Consider the following 24,774-nt stretch of genomic DNA (forward strand, 5'->3'; position numbering starts at 1 on the left):
CAGCAGACATTTGAAACTGGAAGCAGGTAATTAAACGCCTTCCCAACAAAACCAAAATGTTCAGGAAAACACAATGAACATAAACTATTAAAAAGATACTTGTTACAGGATTGCTAGAGAGGTTGCAATTTCAGTTCAAAATTCCATTTGTGGCATTACAGTAAACAACACCTTAAAATAAAGTGATAGCTTTGTATTTTCCCAGAGATTGCACTTTGTACTTCATAGTCTAAATGATGAACTGTAAATCCATTTATCTGAATGAAAAGGAATAGTTAAATGATGTTTCATTTTTTCAAAAATTAAAATAAAGGCACAATTACTTGGAATCTCTCTGCTTTGATTTCTCACTATTTCTGTTGGCTTTGTCTCATGGGCAGTGTTTCCTTAGCTGAAGTTAAAATAATGTGTAAAAATCATTTACACATTATATCATTCAAAAAAATGCAAAAGAACCTTTAGATGAAAATAGGTAATTTAAAACCCGTCCCTCCTGAGGTCAGATTTGTGATTGTAATCAATCTTAACTGTGTTAAGGGGTGCTCAGAATAGCTAGAATGTATCTGTGAGAATGCTTTGAAGATGAAAAGCTCTATATCAAGGTAAAAGGTCTTACTTTTTTTATTACAACAAAAGTTTCTGTAAAGAAATAACAGTGCTGTGTACACATAGCTGAGCTTTGAATCACTTTTGCTAATATTACTTCAAAGAAACACTATTTGCATGGGAGAAAGGAAAATAAAGCTTCAGCCAAATCCAGTTTACCTTCTCCATTCATTCATGCCGATCTCACTGTCAAGAGTTCCCATTACGCTGTACTGCTTGTAGACTTTGTTGTTTCTGCCCTAAAGGTTCACAGAATGTTTTCAGTAGTGATGGAATACTGCATGCATTAAAAGAAGAGTATTCTGTGTCAGACAAAATTTGACCCAAAAAGGGAGCCCATATTTGCCATTTGCTCTTACTGTGAAACTGTCTATCTCTTTCACATTCCATGCTGCTTTCATCTTTACTCCTGTATACTGGAAACAGTTTACAGTTTTCTGGCCCTTGTCTCCAAAATAATGATTTGTTATTTCGACTGACTCAAAAAAAAAAAAAAAAAAAAAAAAAAAAAAAAAAATCTGTATTTGGTGTTAGGAAAAATAACTTTTAAAGCATAAATAAGCTTAAGGACTACTGTATGTAAGCATCTGAGTCAGGTTTAGGAAAAACTTAAGTTTCCAACTCTTTATTGTGATCTACTACCTAAACGGCTAGTTTTTTGTTTCTACAGATGTCTTGTGGAGCAGAGGGGTCTGTGAACCCTCAAAAGCATGCCAGTAAAAGGCTAACTGAGGAAGTTCAAAAGACCTGTAGCAGGGGCTGAAAACATCTGTCTTTACACTGACTCTGCTGTGGGGTTGTAACACTTTACGGTTGTCCATCCATTTGTGAAATGAGAATTTGCGTTTTCCCTAATTTGAAACAAGTGGAAGTATCTTGAAGGGACCATTTTAGCAAAACAAACATCAGAAAATTCCTTCTCTAGCATGATTTTTTTCACAAGGAGGAACCATGAAGAAGATGACCTCATCATCTTCAAAGCCGAGATATGCTTCTTGTGCACTAAACAACCTTAATTCAATGAAGATTGCACAGTCCACCGACAGAGCAACTCTGGCATTTACAAAAGAGATTTTTTTATCTTAGAGATAATTTACTGATATAATAATTCTGAAAGTGTCCATGCTAAGAAACACACACTGTGAGCTCAGGTATGTCAAATTTGCAAGATAAGATAGTGGAGTTCAGAAACTTGACTTTTGGCATTAGTGGCATAAGCTAGTTCAGAAAATAAAATCCAAACTGCAATTATGCGGTCATACTTTTCTTCCTGATTGTAATGTAAGGACTCAAAGTCCCCATTATCTTCAGTGATGCTACAGAGAAAAGGGAATCTCAGTTCAGTAGGAAATGGTTACAGAATATGATCATTATTTTAATTATTAGCTGCATTGGTCTGCTAGTGTTAAGATGTGAATGATTCTCTCTAATTTGGTCCATGTACCAGTTAATTAGCTCTTGTTCATCAAGTACATGAGTGCATCCATATCACCTGTGCATAGAAGTGCTTATAAAATGAATGTAGGTAGCTACAGTAAAAGCTGCCTTCCCATGTGGCTCGGCTGGAACTTGCTCTTTACCAAATGCATCTACTTCCAGCATTTTTTCAAACATAGATATCAGCTTAGCTTCCACCCAACACGTATTATAGGAGAGAAGAGTGAAAAAGAGTGGCCTAAGTATTTCACTGGTTTATGCTGAGGTATGGTTATTCAAACCCCATCTGGATTTTTATTTCCCATAACCCCTCTTTTACTACATCTTGACTTCAGGTGCCTTCCTTGGCTCTGTTCAGGCATCACTTCTGAATGATCTTGATCAGTAAAAGTTAAGTCCTGGAAATTGTAAACTGCTTCCCATGGGACTGGCCCAGGAAGCACAGTGACTCAGAGGCTGCATCCTTGCCTCCTCCTGGCCATGGGCATGCTGGTACTCACTGCTGACCTAAGGCATCCTTCAGTTATTACATGCCCATCCCACACAGTTGTGCTCTGGATGGGACCAGATCTTCACCTTTTTCATGCCTCTGCCTGTTTCCATTTAGTGGGCTTGCAGCACCATTTCCCTGTGGTTAGATCCCTGGTCCAGCAGGTCCTTTGTAGAGGTATTTTCTGCATATTTAATGCTTTGTTCTGAGGCTTGCCAGTGCTTCTAGCCAACATGTGGTAGCTCTGTACCAAATAAAACCCACAATACTCTTATATGTGCATCCATTGGAGGTAGAGATGATGTCCTTCAGCAATGTGATTTACCTGTGGCAGCAGAATAGCCCCTTTTTATTTCGTGGGTAGCTTCTTTGCTAAAGTAGCCTGTGTAGCAATGTTGGGTAAACTGTGGTATATGCCACCTTCTAGCTCATCATTCAGCTTTAAATAGCAATTAAATATTAGTTCTGTGCATGTTAAATGGGAAAAGACGCTTTTTTTACACCTTTAGATTGACATCTTCCAAAATAATAAAGGAAGCTTGAGATGAGGTGTCAGCTTAAAATACAGTTTAATTCACTAACTATTGTAAAATGTTTCAAGGGAAGCTAAGGAGGTATTAAAATTTTATATGTAATATTTTATTTGATCTAAATTGATCTAGTGTCATAAGAGGAGTAACACAAACCCCCTGATCAGAGAACATATACTTTCTAGCTGAGTAAAGGGGTAATGCGTTGAGTAATGAGTTGATAATAGCTGGTATCTATTATCTATGGCATTAATCTTATTGTAGTTTAGAAATATGCAATATTTTAAAAACACATTTCCTAACAACACCCAAATGAGATGGTAAAACTACTTATGAATGATAGGCTAAAGAGTTGATTAAAAAAAAGAGGACAGTGTGTCAAAATACTGAAGATCTCAGCTGGTGCTCACATCTTAAATAGGTGATCAGTTAATGGAGAGAGCTGCAGGAGTAACTTTCACGTTATCCCTGTTACAGTGTGAGTCATTTGGCAAACCTGAGCAGGAGAGCTGTGGTATCACACCAGGTAGTTCTGCCGTGGTCTGCACATCTGCAAAGAGAAGGGAAAGAATTTCCCAAGATCAGTTTTCAGGAGAATTCTCTGCTTCTCAATCAATTATCGAGGTGCATCCTAAGACATCACTGACCAGGCATCCGAGTCTCATCCAGTTTCAGGGCAAAAGGGAAAAAAACTCTTTGATTGTAGCTGAATCTCCATGTTAAGGAAGCTTCCCTGTCCAAACATCAAGGAGCCACACTGGCAGTCACATTTGCACCACCTGAGCTGGGACTGAAGCCTCTTTGCAGCTAGAGCCCTCCACTCACACTTAGACCAGGATTCCTCACTGGCTCAACCCCAAGTTTCCTATAACAAAATCTCATATGTCAAGATCCTTAAAATAGTTTAATCTTGGTGCGATAACTAAATAACAAGATGACAGCTTGAGCTGGTGCCTCTGAGGAGGGACCCTGAAAAAAGGAACTCCTGGGTTTTTATACCTTCACAGTCTAAGCATGTCAAAGACTTCCTTTTCATCCAGAGCCCTCAGCTCCCGCTGTGTCTAAGTGTCCCATCACTTGGCCAGGCCACAGGTCCCCGTGGCCTCTGATGTGCAAAGGGTCAGCAGTGCATCGGCCTCCTGCATCATGCCTGGGCTGGGGCTCGTGTCCTGGCAGAGCCTGATCTGCAGCCTGAAATGCAGCTTGTGCACTCAGCTGCCTGCACTGAGTGCATTTAACATTGATGCTACTGTGAGAGAAGTAGTTTTCAGCAGCTGAAATTTTGTCTATGAAGAAAATCCATCAAATTTTCACTATTTGTCTTTGAGCAAGATTTAAGAGAGAGCTAAAAGGTAAAAATGAGGGTTCTTGGGATCAACATAATTTTCTGGGTTTTTTTAGCTGCTAAATAAATTGAATGTGATTAACAAGATTTATTGATGTGCAGGAGGTTTCTCATCTGAAAGTATGCTGTGCTGTAGCCACCAGTATATCTTTGAAAGGGAAAATCTTTTGTGTAGATGAGCAAAAGTGTTAAGACGGTGATTTGTAACTGCACAGAATGGTGATGACCATTCTGTGGTTTCTGCAGAGGTGGTCTCTGCTTCAAAGAGCTTACTTTGACTTTATGGTCATCCAAATAGGCAGAAAGGAGAGGCAGAAGGAATTGAAGATACTTGAGCATCTTTCCCAGTACCACTGAGCCAAAGTTACAGACTCCAAGCTTCCTTAAGTAATGACAAGTAGTAGTCATCCAGATCCTAGTTTTGAAATAATTTTAAATTAAGGATACACCCTGATGTTGCTGTGCACTCATTACACTCCCTGTCCCCCCCTACCCCCCCCATCCCAGTCAGCTCAACCATCTACATCCGTCCCTTCTTAAGAGAGCTTTGCCAAACCTTCCCTAACTGTCCCTGGGACAATGCATAAGACAGATTTAAATTTCCAGTACTTCAGAGAATTCTAAAACAACTCTGGAAAGCAGAAAGGAAGCAGCAGAAGACTGATTATCTCCAGAGCTGATCTGCTTGAATGAAACAGGAGCCTAAAAAGCCCCATGATAATTTGTTTAACAGGTTTCTGAGCCCTGTGAAATCACCACCATGCTTCTAAAAATGTCTTCTTGTTCCTATTTTCTCATTTAATAGGAGTAGATTTATTTAACAAGATCAACTTGCTTTTCTAAGCAATTAATAGAAATCTTTAGGTGTAGAAACAGGCAGTTATGCTGTAATGATTGATGTGTCTTGTTACTGTAATGAATGACCATTTGAGTTTAACAAGCTTTAGCAAACTGAAGAGCTGCTACCTGTGTACAGCTCAGCAGCTGTAAATAAGATTTGTGTGTTTAGTCCTGTCATGAGGAAAAAGCAGAGGTCTAGAAGAAAACAATGCAGAAACATATTGCAGAACCCTTTAGATATGCTCACAGACCTGTGATTAGAATTTGTGCAAAATTTAAGAGTTTGCAGTGGGTTGACCCTGGCTGAATGCTAGGTGCTTATGAAGCCACTTTGTTACTTCCTTCCTCTGGAGGATTGGAGGAGGGAGAAAGTAAGATGGAAAAATCACATGGGTCAAGAATAAGGCAGTTTAATAAAAAAAAAAAAACAATGGCTGCATGTGGAAGCAGAGGAAAATAATAGGTTTATTCTTTACTTCCCATCAGTGGGTAATGTCCAGCTACCTCCTGGGAAGTAAGCTTCTCTATGTGAAATTGCTCTGGAAGACAAACATAATAACAAAAAATATCGTCTTCCCCACCCCCACCCCATCCCCTCCAAACCACCCCCCCCCCCCGCAATTTCCTCCTCCTTTCCCTTAGCTTGTATTGCTGTATTCCTGACCAGACACAATAGGATATTAAATATTCTTTTGGCTAGTTTGGGTCAACCATCCTGGCTCTGTCCCCTCCCAAGATCTTGCTCATCCCAGCTGTGAAAAATACCAATCACTTGGATTTTAAAAATTTTAAAAGTTGAATAATAGTAAAATGATTATAAAAATAGTAATACAATTAGAGTAATAAAATTTAGAGTTATGACAATTACAAGACAATAAAAAGCAAAGAATTACGGACATCCGGATGCTCTCGGACACTAAGTCATGAAAAGCGTACCTTGTGAACAAAGGAATCACCTTTAAAACAATACACTTGTTGCATATTCATATATCCTTCATGTTATGCATACATTCTGTTTAAAATAAGAAACTCTGTCTGTTGTATGTCAACTATTTCCATTAATCCCCATGGCGTCTTTGAGTCTGAGCAAGGCCTGAAGAAATAAGCTTCTTCTGATAAGAAAGCAATTAATTCCTCCCCTCTGGAAGATTTAGGTGTTCCTCGAAGTGATTATTTCATTCCTAAAAAAATACTTCCCCCACATACATAGTCTCTATTTTGACTACTAAAACTTCATTTTAACTACAAAAGCACAACTAATCAATATAACATAATACATATAGTAACTATCTGCGTAGAACCATCTAATATACATTTTTCACATGAGCATAATGGTGAAGAGATGCTGGTGCTGTGCCAGTACTGCTCAGCAGCAGAGCAGCAGCCAAGGCACTGCTGCGTTATCAACACTTTTCCAGCTACTAATGCAAAGCACAGCACCGTGAGGACTGCTGTGGCAAAATGAACTCTATCTCAGCCAGACCAAATACAGAGTTTTACAGTCTAAGAGACCACGAAGTTGAAGAGCATTTCTCCCAGTCCTGAAGCAGGATATGCCACATTTTATCAATTAAGGGAAGAGCTAAAACACAAAAGTATTGTTTGGGGATGCATTATATGGAGCTAGGGTACTTCAGCTGCTAAATGAAACACATTTACAGAAATAATTCTCAAGACCTTATTTAGAAAGTACTTAAAGTCGCTGCTTGTAATGAGGCTCTGAGGAAACCATTTTCAACATGAATGTAGGAAAACTTCTTATGCTACAACAGGTCTAAGGATTCCATGACTCATTTGAATTGCAGAAGGGAAGAATGACTGGTAGAATTAAGAAAGGTTGGCAGAATAACAAAGTAAATGTAAATTGATGTGTGAGCAGGCAGGACATGGTGTGTGGGTGTACATACTGAGGGTCTGAATGTGCTGCTTACTATTGTGAAAAAGGCACAAGTTCAAATGTCAGAAGTGGAAGATTTCAAAAGCTCTTGGCAAAGAGCTCCTGACTCAGTGGGAGCAGAATAACTTAAAACCCATCTGAAAGCCAGCAGTAAGTGCTCCTTTATCTTTAGTATTATTAATAGCTGAGTCAGACCTTTGAGTGATGTTAGCCTAATAATAATAACTTCTTATATGAGACCAAAGGTATTGGCTACAGAAGGGAAGAAAAACAAGCAACAAACTAGAATACACAGCAAATATGATGAGCTACTTTGAGCTAATTATCTGATTTATTTTTCAGCTGATACTATTGTTAGGGGAAACTTCTGTTTAATTATCTCTCTAAGCCATTAAGAAATTGAAAAGGAAGAAAAGTATTGCTATGAGTTCAGAGTTCATGCTTTGCATTATATGTGCTCTGATATCCTGGACCATAAAGGAAGATGACAAGACATATGGAAACAGAGCATGTGCTCATTAATGTGAAAGGGTCTTTGCACTTTGTACAGAGAGAGGAGTCTTATGATCCTTACAGACAAATGTAGCTATTCAATAGTCTTTGCCCTCTACATTTCTCTACAAAGCAGAGCAAGGAGGAATATGAGGATAGAAAAATTTTAAGTATTGCTCCACATAGTTATTTTAGGGGATTTTCCTGGAGACAACTGGACATATTTGACCATTAAGCCTCTCTGTTTATCTGCACCCATCTTTCTCACCTCCTCCTATTGACTTTTTACATTACTGTCCAATGCCATTCCAATCCAAAAGGGACAGAAGTCTCAAAGATACTGGTTCCTCTGAGATTTATGAAAACAAGTGCCTGGGTAGAATAGGGAGATACAGTTAATAAACAATTCTTTCCAACATCTTCTTCCAAAGGAGTAGGTTAAAGTGCTGTCATTTTATTGTTAAAGAAAATAAAATTACTGAAAAGCATTCTTCAGGTTTCTTTTAGTTATTTATATTCTGGCCAAAGGAGCAACTGGTACCCTTTCTGAAAAGTGATAATATTTTTCATCTCTCCAGGATGTAATGACTGGACAACATAAAATAAAATGGAAGGTCTTGAAAACATTTTCTTATTGATTTAACCCACAAGGTAAAAGGAGGAAAAATGTATCCTTGGGCAGTAGGAATACAGATTTACCCTTCTACTCTTTTATTTTCTATTAGCACATTTCATTACTTCTTGTACTTTTTTCCTTCACTTTCATTGTAAAGCTCAGATCATATATTCCTATCATACAGAATCATATAATCATTAGGATTCAAAAAGACCTTTGAGATCATTAAGTCCAACCATCAACATAGCATCACCATGCTATGATGACCATCAAATATTGCCACCATTAAACCATCCTTCCCATTTTCATTTATTTTAGTCTTCTGTTTTGCTCATCTCATTTTATATTTCGTTTACCTCATGAATTCTTCCAAATTTATTTTGAGATTTCTGGAAAAAAACAACAATAACAACAAAAATAAACTCCAAAGAAAATTGGAAAATCCCCACATTTCCTGATTACAATTTGATGTACAATGCCTTACTCTGTTTCCAGTACTGTGGCAAATATTTTTGTACAGCAAGGTTTTTCCAAGAAATTATGCACTGGAATAAATTTTAATTTGTATAGTTTCTGTGACTTCATGATTCTATGTTAACATTGTGTAGGTATTTGATCATACTGATTCCAGATAAAATACTTACTTCCTGAAAACTTTTCAATGAATTTCCCTGGCAATCATTTCAGCCTGGGAAATGTATTTTATTGCAGAGCAAATTTTCTGACTAGGCTGAAGAAATGTATTTGATATTTAAATATTCTGTCCCTCTCACCAATTAGCTGTTGGCTGCATGCCAACATCATAATAATGCAAAACAGAATGAGTAGTTGCTGTTTGGTTAATTAATTAGTATTTCCTTATAAAAGACTGTAAAATGTAAGCCATTTTTATTCATAAATATGTGTAATTTCACTTTGTGTATGAGGAGAAAAACAGTTCTTAAGGAAAACATTTTTAAGGGAAACTGTTCCATAAAAGAAAATTGACTCAAATATTTTGATTTGGTTCTCCCACTGCTCAGAGGAGTTGTTCCTGTGCTGCACAGTGGGAACTCTCCCATAGGAGACAGTTTTCCATCAACTTCTCCAATGTGGCTCCATTTCAGGAGCAACAGCTCCCTGTGAACTGCTGTAATGTGAGTCCATTCCAGGGGCACCAGTCCCCCTCAGACTGCTGTGGCGTGGGTCACTCTTCCATGGGATGCAGTCCTCCAAGGACAGACTGCTCCAGCCTGGGGGCAGGGCCCCTCTCTCCATCAGGTCTCCCACTGGATCACAGCTTCCTCCAGGCATCCATCTGCTCCAGCATGGGCACCTCCATGGGCTGCAGGTGGATCTCTGCATCCCTGTGAATCCCCAGGGACTGCAGGGGCACAGCTGCTTCACCATGGGCTGCCCCACAGGCTGCAGGGGAATTGCAGCTCCAGTGCCTGGAGCAGCTCCTGCCCCTCCTTCCCCACTGACCTTGGTGTCTGCAGAGTTGTTCTTCTCACATGTTCTCTCTCTGCTCTTCTCTAGTCAAAATTCCAACTCTGCAACTCCTTTTCGTTTTGAATTCTTCTTAAGTGTGTTATCATAGAGGCATTACCATAATTTCTAGTTGGCCCAGCCTTGGCCAGCAGCATGTCCATCTTTGGAGCCACCAGGGATTTTCCTGGCACATGGAAGAAACTTCCAGCAGCTTCTCACAGAAGATACCTCTGTAGCCCCGCCACTATCAAAACCAAACAGAGCAAACCCAATAAATATACTTAAAACATTCACTTCATGATTACCAGTTAATACTCTGATTGTTTTTGTATACAAATCTGGAATGACTTTTCCAGGGAGAAAATATTTCCTCTCATTGTTGGAGCTTGAGAACTGTGAAGGAAGAATATCATCATAATTGAATGGTAAGACTACTACAAGCAAAATGTTCAATTAATGTATGCTGCCTCCATATTAATGCATAAAGCTCAAGAAAAAGTGAAGGATCTGGAAGTCTTCCTACATTACACTGATATATGGTTGTTACTACCAAGATTTGTTAGCAAGACTTCAATGACTAAGGGTTGAAATTCTTGGTGGAGACCTATTTACAAACTGGCAAAAGTGGATCGGTAGTGGTATAATGCTGACTTTATCCACTTTACTGACAGCTTAGTTACTGAGGTTATTGAGTCTTGTAAATGTTAAAGTAGTGGATATAATTAAAAAAAACCCCAAAACCTAGTAAATTCAGATTTAATAGTCAGTAGAGCACAAGGATTTTGAGAAACAGTTGAGGGAGCTGAAGTTGTTTAGCCTGGAGAAGAAGAGACTCAGGAGACAGTTTATCTCTCTGTACAACCACATGAAAGGAGGCTGTAGGGAGATGAGGGCTGGTCTCTTCTCCCAAGTAACAAGTGATAGGATGAGAGGAAATGCCCTCAAATTTTACCAGGGGATGTTTAGGTCAGATACTAGGAAAAATCTCTCTGCTTAGGGGTGATCAGGCACTTGAACAGGCTAGAACAGGGAAAGTGGTTGAGTCACCATCCCTGGAGGCATTTGAAAGATGTGTAAGGTTGCCACCACCACTAACAGACCTTTGGATAGTTCCCAGAAGTTCTACTTCCTTTGTCACCAACATAATGCTAAAGAAGTGACTAATGCTGTGTGACAGCTCATTCTGGTAAGGCTGGCATAAATTCAATCACCAAACTAGCACTAAATGTAGGAAATGATTAATGATCTGCTAATGTCTTCTCTGAAAATTGGGTATATACATATATTAATGAATGTACTCAATAATATGCAAATACCAGCATTCCCAAGAAGAAATTATCATTGTAGGGAGATATTTCTACACAAGTGTAATTAAAACACAGTAAAGCCACAATACTCTGTAACTGAAAAGCAGAAAAAAAAAAAGCTCAAAATTCTCATACTGAAAAAATGGCTACTTCCATCAAATTGTTAAGCTAACAAGTGTTTGAAGCATAAGTGTAACTTGAAATCTAATCAAGAATATATTTTGGGATAGACCTAAGTTTTCACTCTGCTGTATGTTAAGATACCTTACTTTCTTCACTAATTTTATGTTTTGGAGTCAGCTTCCCAGGGAAAAAAGAGTTTTTTGTCATATGGACTAGGAGACATAACATTACTCAAAAGACAGCTAGGCAGTAGCAGGAGCCAATCATGCAAGCTGTAGCGTCCCCTGGGAATGTGAGGTGATGGGAGGCATTGGAAGAGCTAAATTACATGTTCTACCTGAATGAAACATTTGATTTCTGCAGAAATGGGATGGGAAAAAAGGGGTTGGGGAAAATTTACAGTTCTTTATCTACAATTTTGTTAGAAATACTATCAAGATAAACTCCAAATGTCTTTACAAACACACACCTGGAAAAAGATACAATGTATTGTATTAAGTACAATATATTGTACAATACAATATATGGTACAATATATTGTATTAAGTACAATATATTGTATGATACAATGTAATGCGTTATATAATGTATTATATAATGTAATGCATTAGATGTAATACAGGGCATAAAATTTACTAGGCAGTAGATATGCAGCTGCTCTTCTAGAAATTGTATTAACTTCACAGAGGGATCATTACTAATTACAGGTTGGAATGTTATCATTCCCAAAGCCTTGGAAGAACAAGAAAATTAATATGTGAGTGCTGAAAGGTCATATACAGGGAAATCATTGCTCAAGAATTGTCTCCTAGTAAGATTATATGGAAGATATTTTCCTTTCATTAAGCGCATACAAAACACAACCTAAAAGCAGGCAAAATCAGGCTTGAAGTGCCCTTGGCCCCATTGGCTTCTGGTTGGGTGAGATGAAAAGCACCCGTGAACTCAATCAGTTGTGTCCTGAAGGATGACAGGAATGGAGTCCTGCATCCTGAGTCCTCTTTCTCAGAACCTTCAATAATAACCATCTCCTCTCTTGGCAAAACCAGCCTGATGAATTATGCACTCTGCTGTAGGTGTTTTGCCCTGCTAGCCCCAACTCTGCAACCACTTAGATAGGACCAGATTTACTATCAATACTTAGTTAAAAAAAATAAACTTGGCCCACTTTAAATGGTCCATGCTATGTCACATAGCTCATAAGGTGACATACTTTGTAAATTGCAAATGAAATCAGGAAGAATCAAAGAAAGAAAAAAATCTTTATATAATATGGAAGAGAAAACACAATGTCTGTAGGGGTCTGTGTTCACAGCAGGGGAGAGTACCACTGACACACAATAAAACTTTAATGTAACTTCACTTATGTTAACATAAGAAATAGGTTTAGAATTGTCTGTGGTGAAAAACTAATAGAGTAATGTATCATTGTCCCAGCCTAACCATAAAGCCTTAACACTGATACAGAAATTGGCCAGATAAAAACTTTTTAACACTGCTTTGAGTATTAGAAAGCAGCATTCTTTATTTCAGTGTGCTGGTCACTCAGAGAATCCTTCCTCTAACTGAGTGCCCTGAGCATTGGGTAAATGCTCAAAACTGTGAGTTTTTATCATACACACCGATGACACACTTGTTGGCTATCCCTGCTTACTTGATGTATGTGTGTTACTTTGTTTTACATAGTTGCACCCCTTATTGGAAATCCTTATGTGATTATTTGGGGATTGTCTTCAATGTCCAGTATCCTTTTTAGGTGGCTGTTCCTCAACTCTCATTTTGAGTAAGTGAAATATTGTTGATTTGCATAACTTCAGCTTTGTCAGCCTTGCAAAACTAAGCTGGCACCCTGTTGTGTTTTGCATGACTTCTGTTTGCTTAAATTACATGCTTTGTTTCTCCAAAGCTGTTCTATTTTGTTCTGTCTTTATCACAGTAATTTTTTTTTTTTTTATATTCTACTGTCCTTACCTATGTATTTGTAAGGCAAATACTAAACTACTGATTTTGTAATGAAGAAATTTATTCTTTTGCTCATTTAACATGATTTGTAGAACTTAGGACAAAAAGTGTAAAAATGGCATGATTAGGCTGTGTAGAGCAAAGAAAGTAGAGATCACCTCTGATTTTTGAGTGGTGTCAGGCAATGGTCTCCTCTGGGGAAGAGCTGTAGAATGAAGACATGGTAATAGGAAGATGTTAGGATTTGTCACTTTTGGATCAGCTCAGCAAGTGACTCAGTAATGATGTGTCTGTCCAGAAAATGGAGTGAATGAAGGCCAGAGAGCCATAGGTCATGTTGTCTAAGTAGTTAAATGGAAAAACCAAGGATGATAAGGGTGGGGTCAGCAGAAGAGGGCCAGCATTGTTTCCACCAGGTTGTAAGCATCAGCCGCTACAGTGGCTGTGCACTTTTAGCAGATTACCCTGGCTGCATGCAATGTCCTGAGACCTTAAGCCATCAACAGGGATGCTCAGGCACAAATGCAGGATCTTGCAGACCTTTTAGCACCAAAAAAATCCAGGGATTTGGGTACAGCAAACATAACCATAGCGGGGTACTGCTAATTCTTCCATGACTGCATTCTGTGAAGGCTGTTGTAGATACCCACTGCCATCATCAAAGTAATCTCTTAGTTATCTTGGAATTTAACAGTGCTACACCATAACTGTAAACATTGTTGTCATGCTTGCATTATATTCATATATTACAGTTGCATAAACTATCACATTGCACATGCTATTAAACATCATTATATAGACCTGGCATCTTAATAACTCTTTTTTCCTTTTCTGGCCAATACCTCTGCATGCTCATGCATCCTCACCTCCAGAGCTTGCTACCTGTGCATGAGTTCTGTAAAAATTTCTGCCTGTGCTCCCTCCACCCACCCCTAGAGGCACCTGTCAATTATACCTTTAATATTGTGTCAGCACATACACTGACATTCAACATGCTAGAATGGGCAAACAGTTTGTAGTAAGGTCCGCCTCTCTAAAATGCTCCAGGTGGTCTTAAAATGGAGATCTAAATGAGACAAATTAAACAAAATAAATTTTAAAATTATGAAGTAAAAAGGATAATAGAAGATGTGCTGTGACTACCAGTGATGGCTCTATTGTTCTGTTTTGTGGCATGCTAAATTTAGCAACTAATTATAAGTAACTAAATAAACCTGTTCTGATGGAGGAATTGCAAATACTGTCATGCTTCTTCTCTGGACTGGCGTGTTTTTTTCCCTAGTCTATAAAGAAGGACTTGATGAACAAAGACAATAAATATTTGCAATAACATGGACAATTTTCTCCTTGTCAAGCAGAACTTTCAACAGTTCCAGTTCTTTGACCAAATGACTCTTAGCCCAGCTATTTTCTGGCATAGCAGTGTGGGGGCAAATACGTTGGTCTTGTAGCACAGTTCACTGCATAGCAAGCTGAGAATTTTTTATACAAATGTACAGTTCTTCTGGGAACAAAGTGGTCTTCAATGAGTTTCCTGTTGTCTGAGAGACAATAAAACCCAAGGATATGTGGATGAATTTTCTATTCTAGTACTGGCACAGATCAGAGGGAAGAGATGAGGAAAGCTAACCACAGACTGTTTCATGGTGTAAGGCCAATGTTTGAGTTGTTCCAGAACCAAATCTCTGACCCTTGGCATGAAATTTTGGCTTCATCATAATAATGGAACTGTAAGGTGCTGAAAATATGAGAAACCCCACATTCTCTGCCTTTCACAGACAAGAGACATGTTAACGTTTGGGGATGCTCTCTCCACTTCAATGACAAAAAAAGGGGAACAAAATCTCCTGACAGTTTTGAGTGCTTGTGAAAGTTCATGTCACGACAAATATGTAAAAGCCTTGATATGTATGTTGATTATAATTTGCGCCAATGTAATACTGTTGTATTTGATGTGGGGAAATATGATTTGATATGTGTAATATTTTGTTATTGCAAAGCACAGACGCCAGCACTGAGAGCTGCTCCCACATATCTGTTATACCTAAAACCTAAAACCAGTTTCTTGGACAAAGCCTCACCTACAATTTCATACATGTGGCTTGCCCGGAGATGGGTTGTTTCTTGAGGTGATACAGGATCGTCTAGGCATTGATCATTCCGGTAACGACCCAAGATTGGGATCGCTGGAATCCTCCGGGCTGATACATCTGAATGCCACGGTTCCCGTAATTCCATCAGGGAAAATCGTCCACACCTGGCTCAGACTGTTCAGCCTCGACCTGGAGAAAAGAAACTTTATGAATATGTGGGACTTGGAATGGAAAAAAGAGACAGATTGCCGAAATCTTAGCCTCAGGCAGAAAATTTCCTATAAGAACTGCTGGGTCCAAGAGGGTGGTGTTATGCGTCCAGGGGAACCTCTGCCGAGAGGTGGCCTTCCTGCCATGCACCCAGTGCTGACCCTGGGCTCGACACTGTCCTTTTCCTTGTGTCTGCCTCAGAGACAATTCGATACTAAATAAAATTTTTATTTTTCATTTTAGTTTTGCTGAACCAATTTTTACCTATAAAAGCCTTGACCTAAAAAATATTCATTTGCAATTCTCCTGGATACATAAGGTGTCCTATTAACAGTTAAGTAGTCTCCATTGTGTCAGAGAGCATACGTTGTTGATACTGATTTTCTCTCTTCAGTGTTCAAACTATTAGACAGACCGCTCTTCACAAAACATACATCAGATAAAATGACTTCACATTTGCCAAGTGTTTTGTTCAATTTATATCTGAATTCATGTGATCTTTATTTTTGTAGCTGTTATGTGTAATGAATGTAATTCGCGCCAGTATAATATGGTATATGTAATATTTGATATTGTTGGAAGCACACATGGTTTTCAAATATGGGAGGGCATTGGGAGTTGCCCCCACATATTCGAAAACCAGTCTCTGACAACATGCAGCTCACCTGGAGATGGTGATACAGGAGGTGATACAGGAATGGCAAGGACTCTAGATTGGGATCACTGAAATCCTCCAGGCTAATACATCTGAATGCCGTGTTCCAGTAACTCCATCAAGAAGATTCATCACCACCAGACACCGAATTGTTCCACCCCAACACAGAGAAAAGAGACTTTATGAATATGTGGGACTTTGAATGGGAAGAAAAGATGGATTGCTGAAATCCCAGCCTCGGGCGGAATATTTCCTTTAAAAACTGCTTGTACCAAGAGGGTGGTGTGGGGCATAGGGAGACTCTCTGCTGGAGTAGTCAAACCTGTGACTCACCCAGTGCCAATCCTGGGCTTGGTACTGTCCTTTTCTTTGTGGCTGGCTCAGATAGAATTTGATCACTGAAATAAAATTTTTATTTTAATTTTTTTTTTAATTCGGCTGGGTTAATTTTCATTTATAACATTACCATTAACAAAATTGCGTATCATAAATTAAAATCACCACTATCTATGATTATCATCTAGATCAGATGTAGTAAGTGGAATAAATACCTTTAAATTTGAACCTTTTTTTTGCCCTTAGAGTGTTTTTCTCACAGTACTTATTGCAACCCATGAGCCTTTTGTTATTTTTGTTCTCTCTCCTCTGTACAACTGTAGCAGAAAAGGGTGAATGAATGGCTTTCATGAGTGCCTGGTGTTTGGCCAATATTAGACCACAACACACACCTTCAGGTATTTTTTCCTGTAAACCACATGTTCCCCAGTAATGCATACCTCGCCTGTGGCATAGCCTGGGGCATGAGCCAGGAGTTGAAGTATATTGCTTTCCTTTTCTTGTTCTCTAATACTGGACCTTCTTAACACTATCTTATCTGAGAGGAAGGGATAGACACCCTTCTGGAAACTGCACATGCTACAGGCATGCAGCCCTGTGCTGTTTTACTGTCTACTAAAATCTCTACTGATACCATCTGACTTCTCCAGCTTGTGACTTACTCCTTCCCTGCCTTTTTGCCTGCCAGTGTTTACAGGCTCTCTTGAGAGAAAGTCCTTCCTGAAGAAGAAAGAGAAGTATTAGTTTTTCTGGTCTGAGGAACAATTACTACAAGCTCATGCATGGGCTGACGTTGCTTCTGCCTCTCTTTGTTTACCTTTCTCATCACCAGCTGTGTATCAGTTTGTGTCTATTAAAAAACAGGTACAAGATGCAGTTTAGTGAGTGTGAAGGGGGCGTGGCTTTGAGAAGGGACACTGGACACAGGGCTTTCAAACCTGTGTTTGATCAATTTGATCAATAATTATGTTTAAATTAAAAAAAAAAAAAAAAAAAAAAAAAAGTTGTATCAGTTTCCCCATGGCTTTTTGTCCAGGGTAAAAAAGCTGAATTCTTCAACCGGAGGGTGGAGGAGAGAGCAGGAGCAAGAAGCAAACACCACTTTCTGAACCAAAGAAGTTGTGATCATCATGGAGCTTAGCTTAGACTTCTGAGCCAGTCTCTCCTGTGTTTCTGGTGCCAATAATCTAAAAATACTCTATCTTCCAAAGACACAAGCAACCATGACACGAGCACAGCTTCTACATAGAGCAAAAATGGGAGGCACTAATGAGCTGAAAATTTCCACTTTCCAAGCGTGTGTTTGTAAGCCAAACTGATCCATGTATGACTACAAACATTTTTTGTACATTTCACTAGTGATTTCAACAGCATGATGCTTGCAGAGAAAGCAAAGCTGATGGCGGGAATTAAGTCTGGGACAAAGATGTGTATCTGTTTAAGAGGGAATACTTGGCAGAACATAAAGGTGTGCAAATGGAGAGGGTGAAAGATGAAAATACTTAAATCTGTAAGAAAACTATTCCTCCTCTTCCAGGAGTGCTGGATACTGTGTGGCTATTTATTTTTTCTTATAGCTAACTGAAGACCGCACAGATGGACACTGAGCTGTTCATAGCCCTGAAGCAGAGCCTCTGGAGATGCTCACCCTGAGCTATAAAACTGCAGCTGTGGAGCAGTTGCCCTGTGAGGAACACAGCTAATAAAAGCCAGTTTTATGTGGTGCAACGTGCTACAACCCCTTTGCCCCTTCCCATCACATCACATCCTCTTCCAGGAGAGGAAATCTCTAGCTCTGATGGAAGCACTGCTCTCAGCTTGGGCAGAGGACAGTACATGGCCAGGAGGTCTCTTGAGCATGTTGTTCACAACTATGAGTGATGGCTGGTGCCCCCTCTGCAGCCTCAATGTCAGCCTCCTTCTTCTGCCTGCACGAAACACATCTCTGAACTTTGCTGAATTGACTCAGATTTCATAACAGGTTATTAAGGAATGGGAAAAGAAAGGAACTAACACCATTGTTACAGTTGAAACAGTATGGTTTCTGTTCAGTTTCCCAAGGGAAAGCAGACTATATATACAGAAGCAGTGCCTGCATAACTAAAATGAGAGGCTGTAGAAGGAGAGGTCAGAGAATTGTCATGCCCTTATGAGGCTATTCATTGCTGTGCAGGCATGGCCTCCCGTGACGAAGAAAGAATGTAATTCTCCATCCCCACTACCATTTTGACCATGTCTTTTGTTAAGTGGTTTTGCTTCCAGTAACATTCAGGTTAATTTTTCCCTGGCAAAAATATCACTGATCAATTGACACTGGGTTCTTTTATTGGTTTACTTAATACACTCTTCAAATGAATAAAAAACTTACTATGTCTGATTAGCTGATAGAGGAATATAAATTCACTTGACCTGATAGAGGTTTGTACATTTTTTTAAATGTTATATGAGATATTTCTATTTAATCGTCAAAGTTACAAAAAGATATGGCTACATAAGAGAAACAAGGCAACCACAGACTATTCTAGGCCAATTTTATTTGCCAAAAAAAAAAAAAAAAAAAAAAAAAAAAAAAAAAGTCTTGTCCTGTCTCTGTCAGTCACATCTCTTTGGGAGGTTTTGAGCCTCTGTTTTGGCAGACTTTCCCTACTTTCCTTCCTTTATGCTTACCTGCTTCACAGACATTCAATCTGTAATATTGATCATCTCTTTCATCCCTTTGTCTGTTTTCTCTTTCTCAGGGATGTGGCTATTCCAAACAATACATTTGATTTCTTCAACTCTTAAAATCCCACACATTCATCACAACATTATTATTTATGACTTGCAAGCAGGAGTTTAGACCAGCCCTTTCCATTCCTGCTTTGCTGCTACAAAATACTACATTCTAATATTTGAGCTTAGATGACTTCAGTCTTTGTAATACCATACCCCTTCTTTCTTTCTCTGTCTTTCTTACCAAATATAAGTGACTTCTTGTCACTATCAAGGTTTTTTCACATACCAGTCTCTACTTCTCTCTTATCAATACGGTGGTTGATAATGCAGAGTAGTTCACAGTGCCAGAATTTCCTCCACCTCATTTCCAGGTGAACATCTTTAGATTTCTCTCTGGTTGTCCCTTACACTCCAGGGAGAACAACACATTATGCGTGAGATTTACTATCAGCTGGCTCACATTAGTGTCATGACATCTGTGTTACTGCCTTATTGTGCACAGGTCTCAAAAAAGCTGTTATTTTACTCCATGTTTGCACAGAGTATAGTGAAATTAAGAACTCTTAGACTTTCCAACAATACAAATGTAGCTCAAAAGAGAAGGAAATTACAGGTGCTGAAGCCACTGGTGCCCACGCTGGTGCTCTCATGTTTACTGTGGGAAGAACAAAACTGAGTGTTTTCACTTCTGGGTATTAATTATTATCTCATGAATTCAGGTCTGCGCTGAGACAACACATTAGTCAAATCATTAAACTTCAAGTCCAGGCTTAAAGATGAGTGTCTTTTTAAAAGGTTTCAGGAATGTTCCTGTGATCTTTAAAATTGTAATTTTACTTCAGTCTTCATGAAACCTGTGCACATAGAAAAAACTCCTCTCACCTGCTAAATTTAATTCCAACAGTAAATTATTTCTTTTCAAATATTACTGCAAAGGTTACAGGAGAGCTTAGGACCAGTGCAAATTAAATCAAGAGAATATGTGAAAAGGAAGCAAGTTACTTTTGTCAACAAGATGGAAGAAAAGTTTTTTTTTTTTTCATCTGTTTGAGTTTTTACACAGTTTTGTTTTAATAAAAGCCTCTATATGCATATTCTCTCTTCATTGGGGAAAAAAAAGTATGAGGTTTCCTTGTGATGTAAGTTAGGAGGCAGCTATGAATAAAAAGACTGAATCTGCCCTACATGAGTCACTTCACTTATCTATGTGTCAGCCTCTCCCATCAGAAAAGTCAACACTTCCAAGGCACTATGGTCAAGAAAGAATGAGCTTCTGCAGGAGCACCAGGCAGTATTACTGTTAAGAAGTTTCTGACAAATCAGAACCCCCTAAGAGGGCAGGGAAAACAAAAGGAGAATATACTACCATTTTATTAATAACAAAGCTATGATTTTATGGACAGCTCTGTCAGAGGAAAGAGAGACTACCCAATAACTGGCAAAGGGGGTAAAGAAAATATGGAAAAACAGCATGTGTACTTTTTGCATGTGTTGCCATGAAACATTTAGCAACAAACTCTGAACAATCTTTTGGACATTTCAAAAACATTCTGTCAGCTTTTCCATCTCCCACCACATGGTGCCTCTCGCTCCTATGTGGTGCCTTTCCTCCTCCATAATGCATCAGAAATACATAATCACCATTGGTATCATCTTTTGTCAGCTGTTGTATTATATCAGTTCAATCAAATGGAGATAGTGACATCAGCATGAAGCATTCAGACGATGCCAGAAGTATTTTGCTATGCATAAAGGGTTGGTTATTATATCACTTTTAAATTTATAGGTTCAGTTCATCTTAAGCTAAATATCTAGTTATTTAACAGCTGTTATGAGTCAGCTAGAGAGAGGATTACTTTAAAAAATGTTGCAACAAATGCTTTAATCTTGAGCTACAATAGAAGAACAAGCCTAGTCAGGTAATGTCTAATAAAGGTTGTGCTCCAGTTGTACTTAGGAGTTTATCGCTGTTCATACACAACAGGAGATAGTTTGATATTGTAAATCTTGCCACCCTCATATTAACCCCAGAAATTTCAGAGATAGTTGGGATAGATTTTTTTTCAGGGCATAGGACTATGCTTAAAGAGTTTTAGATGATAAAATTTTACAAATGGATACTTAAGTGGCTTATCCCATGCAGAGACCATGTATACTTACCATTCTGTCATGACTCAAAGTTCTGGGAATTTTCCATGATGGTGATATGTTTTTGTGTCTTCATGTCACCTCTCTTGTAAAAGTAATGGAGACATTGAGATATGAAGTCAGTGAGTTTTTGTCTATGTCTTTACGTCTAGCATAAAGAGAATGCAAAGCTGTAAAGCAGTCAGAATGCCAGTTGGAAGATATTTCAGTTTCAGGGGTTTCTAGTCTATGGGTATGCTTAATTCAGCTTGACAGCCACCGGTGTAGACTGCCAGGAGAGTAGGCACAGAGAAGAGGCATATCCAGGCATCGTTATCCCATTACTCCCAACTTTCAGGGGGTTACTGATGCCACCAAGACATGTTAGAGCAGTCAGAGAAGAGTAACCACAGTACACAAAAACACAGGTATGAAAATGGTGATTTTTAACTATGCCCCCATAACACTGTCTGAGCAAAGTTGTGATGGGTAGATGCCAAACGTCTCGGAGTTACAGGGCAGAATGTGAAAATAAGCATGGCACCCAAACTGCTGCAAGGTTCAATATCTGTCCACCTTTACTATCTGCAGCCCATGGTAGTATTGTCTCTGGAAAACTTTTCTGAAAACTGGAAAATCCACAGAACCCTCCTCACATGGAATTGAAGTCCCACTGCTAGGAAATGGTTAACATGCTGCTAGCAACTTGAAGCTAAATAACTACAACTGAATTGCTAGTCACATTTCTTAGGATGTGCTAATCTCAAACTGTGGCTACCTAAGTAATTTCTCAAAATAATAGAGCATACAAGTAGTCAATCACAAATCAGAAAAAGTAAGTATTAATACAAGGTACTAAAACAAAGAGAAAGTTTCTGGTAAAGTACAGAAACTGCAGTCTCTGTGCCACTTGTTCTTAGCTTTTCCATTTGCCAACTGGGAAACAGGATGGTAGGAACCAGCAGCTGGAAAAATTGTTTTGGGCAATTAGTAAAAAAATTCTGTAATAATGATTCAACTTTAGTTAAATGAGAGTCAAATTGATTTTTCCCCCCCTCTTATTAGTATCCCAGTGATGTCATAAAGACATGTCACATCAGACCTGTCAGATTTCTGTAATGACAAGAGTGCTAGAAACATGAAAAATACCCAAAGTAAAACAGACAAACAGAAAAGCAGTGAATTGACCAGAGGAGACTTATGCACTTCAAGCAAGAAATCTAGATCTGTTATTGACTAAACTAGAAAACCTTCTTGAATAAACCAGAAATTTTAAGTATACCCCTTAAAAATATTATAAAAATAGGATGGTGGAATTTTTCACCAGAATGGATGACTTCTAGTCTGTAATTTCCCTTATCATTAAGAATGATGCACTGCAGTCAGCCTTATTTGCAGTTTTGAAGAAAAAACTCTATCCATCTATGAAAATATGTTAAATACATTCTGTATTTTTTAACAAATCAAGTTTTCATCTAATCTTTTGATGATGAAGCTTCTCAAAGATAGACAGTAGTCACTTCCATTCACAGCAGCATGCAAGACAAAATAATATTTCATTCTTTACATGGTTGCAGAAATTATCTACATCAGGAAGAAGCAGTGAAAACACCTAAACAGAGTCTTCACTAATTATTAAGACATTATTTGGTACATAAAAGAAAGGAGGAAAAAGGGAGGAAACCAAAACTTAAGTAGTTGTGCAAAATTGCAGAAATACACCCTCAACGTAGAATATGTGTTTTTGTCCTTCCATGAACAGGGACAAAAATGAAAGTGCAGTTAAGTACTATGTTGTACTTAAACTAAAGACCAGCTTACGCCTGAAAGAATCTCTCAAATAGACAATTTTAAGCAAACCCAATCTCTATATACTCCAAATTCTCTTTCCTGCTTTTAGTCCATTCCTTTTTAAGACAGTACAGAAAAAGACATTATCAACCTCTTAAATGAGAAGATAGTTTGAAAAAGTAATAAAAAGGAGGTACATCCTCAATTCTCATGGAAATTTCAATGATTTCTTCAAGAAGAGCAAAACACCAAGCAATTATGTGCCTGAAACATTGATTTGGATCACAAGATTCAATTAGCAAACTACGCCTTTGTAGAACTTTTCATAGAATGATAGAGAAAAAGAAAGTAGGTCTTAAATTTGTCATTTTTAATTATCTCTTTAACAGAATTGTTATTTAATGAATGCCTCTGATTAAGTTTGTTTCATTCAATTATGAGATCTGAATCATACTATAAGACCTGTACAGACTTCTGAATTTTAAGAGGTAGGAAAGCTAGTCCAGTATGTGTCAGCTTGACATCTAAATTATTCATATTTTTCCTAATGTGTTTATGAGTTGCTGGTTTGCTACTTTAAGGAGAACTCTACAACTGTACAATTGCTCTCTTGTCTTTGTCTTTAGCCTGGCATTATGAAATAACACTTACTCATAGGACTCTAATTTTTAATTACTTACATTTACTAACAACCTTAAGACCAAGTGATTTTCACAAAAAAGGGTTTGAAATATTCACTTTGTTTTGATTCACATAGTGTTTGAGGTGATTTTTGGGGGCGTTTTTTTTTGTTTTGTTTTGATTTTGTTTTGTTTTGTTTTGTTTTTGATTGCATCTGTTTTGAATGAAGTTGCAATTTCTAGAAAAACAGAAGAATAAACTAAAATAGTTATGTGGTATGAACTTTTACTGTTGTGACAAGCATAATGAGACAAAGATGATGGTTTTGCTTTTCATTAGTAAAATAGTTTTGGCAGTCTAATATTTTTCTCAGTAGAATTCTAGTCACAGTCATATTTCTTTATCTTCCTCATTAAACATTTAGACACTTTAAAAGTTCTTTAAAGATCAACCTTAGACAAATTATGTCCAAGAAATGAGACGAAAAATGTTGCTGCACAGAAAATAAAGGATTTATTACATATCACCATAAGGCTAAGGATAAAAGTCATCAAGACATTCACCATAAATGCGCATCTTGAAGAGCAATTTTTAACAAGACCCTTGATTCATTATCATCCTGATACTTGTTCCTTTGTTGATGCTATTCATGTTCTTTTATTTCATCAATTCAAGTACTTTTACTGTAATCCAATGTACCAATAAGTAGGGGTAAAGGAAAGAGTTCTTATTGATGAAGTTATTACAATAATTTTGCTTTTTCTTTCTTAAAAAGAGTTAAAATTTAGCTTTCATATTGTTCTTTTGCTGCAATAGATATTCCTTAGAATCACTAGAGTTGACATGTTATATTACTGGAGTTACTAGAATAAATAGAATTTAATAGAAGTCCTAGAATTTACAACATTATCTCTAGAATATGACCCAATCAGAGAACAATGAACCTCTTAATTACAAAAAAAAGTGTAAAATACTCTAAATTAATTTCAAAAAATGCAAGCTTGGAAAGAAAAAAATGACAGATTAAAAATAGCTTTCTGAATACCTTTTTTTAACTTAAAAATTATTTTCTTAGTCAAGCAAAAATATATCCATAAATATGAGCAAACAG

General features: G+C 38.0%; 1 long non-coding RNA gene across 4 annotated transcripts in view; it reads right to left on the minus strand.

The window, feature by feature from the left end:
* Positions 1-5,689: 5,689 nt before the first annotated feature.
* Positions 5,690-24,774, minus strand: part of LOC115491088 (uncharacterized) — a 36,356-nt gene continuing 17,271 nt past the window's right edge. For 3 of the 4 annotated variants that reach the window (XR_012052850.1, XR_005978163.2, XR_012052849.1), the window contains 2 exons: positions 15,197-15,397; positions 5,690-9,967 (listed from right to left, as the gene is read on the minus strand). This is a non-coding gene — a long non-coding RNA (uncharacterized lncRNA). Of the gene's footprint in view, positions 9,968-15,196; positions 15,398-21,284; positions 21,358-24,774 lie in introns of all 4 variants that reach the window. The other variant, XR_012052848.1, reaches the window with a different exon arrangement.

This window comes from Taeniopygia guttata, chromosome Z (genome assembly GCF_048771995.1).
Source record: "Taeniopygia guttata chromosome Z, bTaeGut7.mat, whole genome shotgun sequence".
Taxonomy (NCBI): Eukaryota; Metazoa; Chordata; class Aves; order Passeriformes; family Estrildidae; genus Taeniopygia; species Taeniopygia guttata.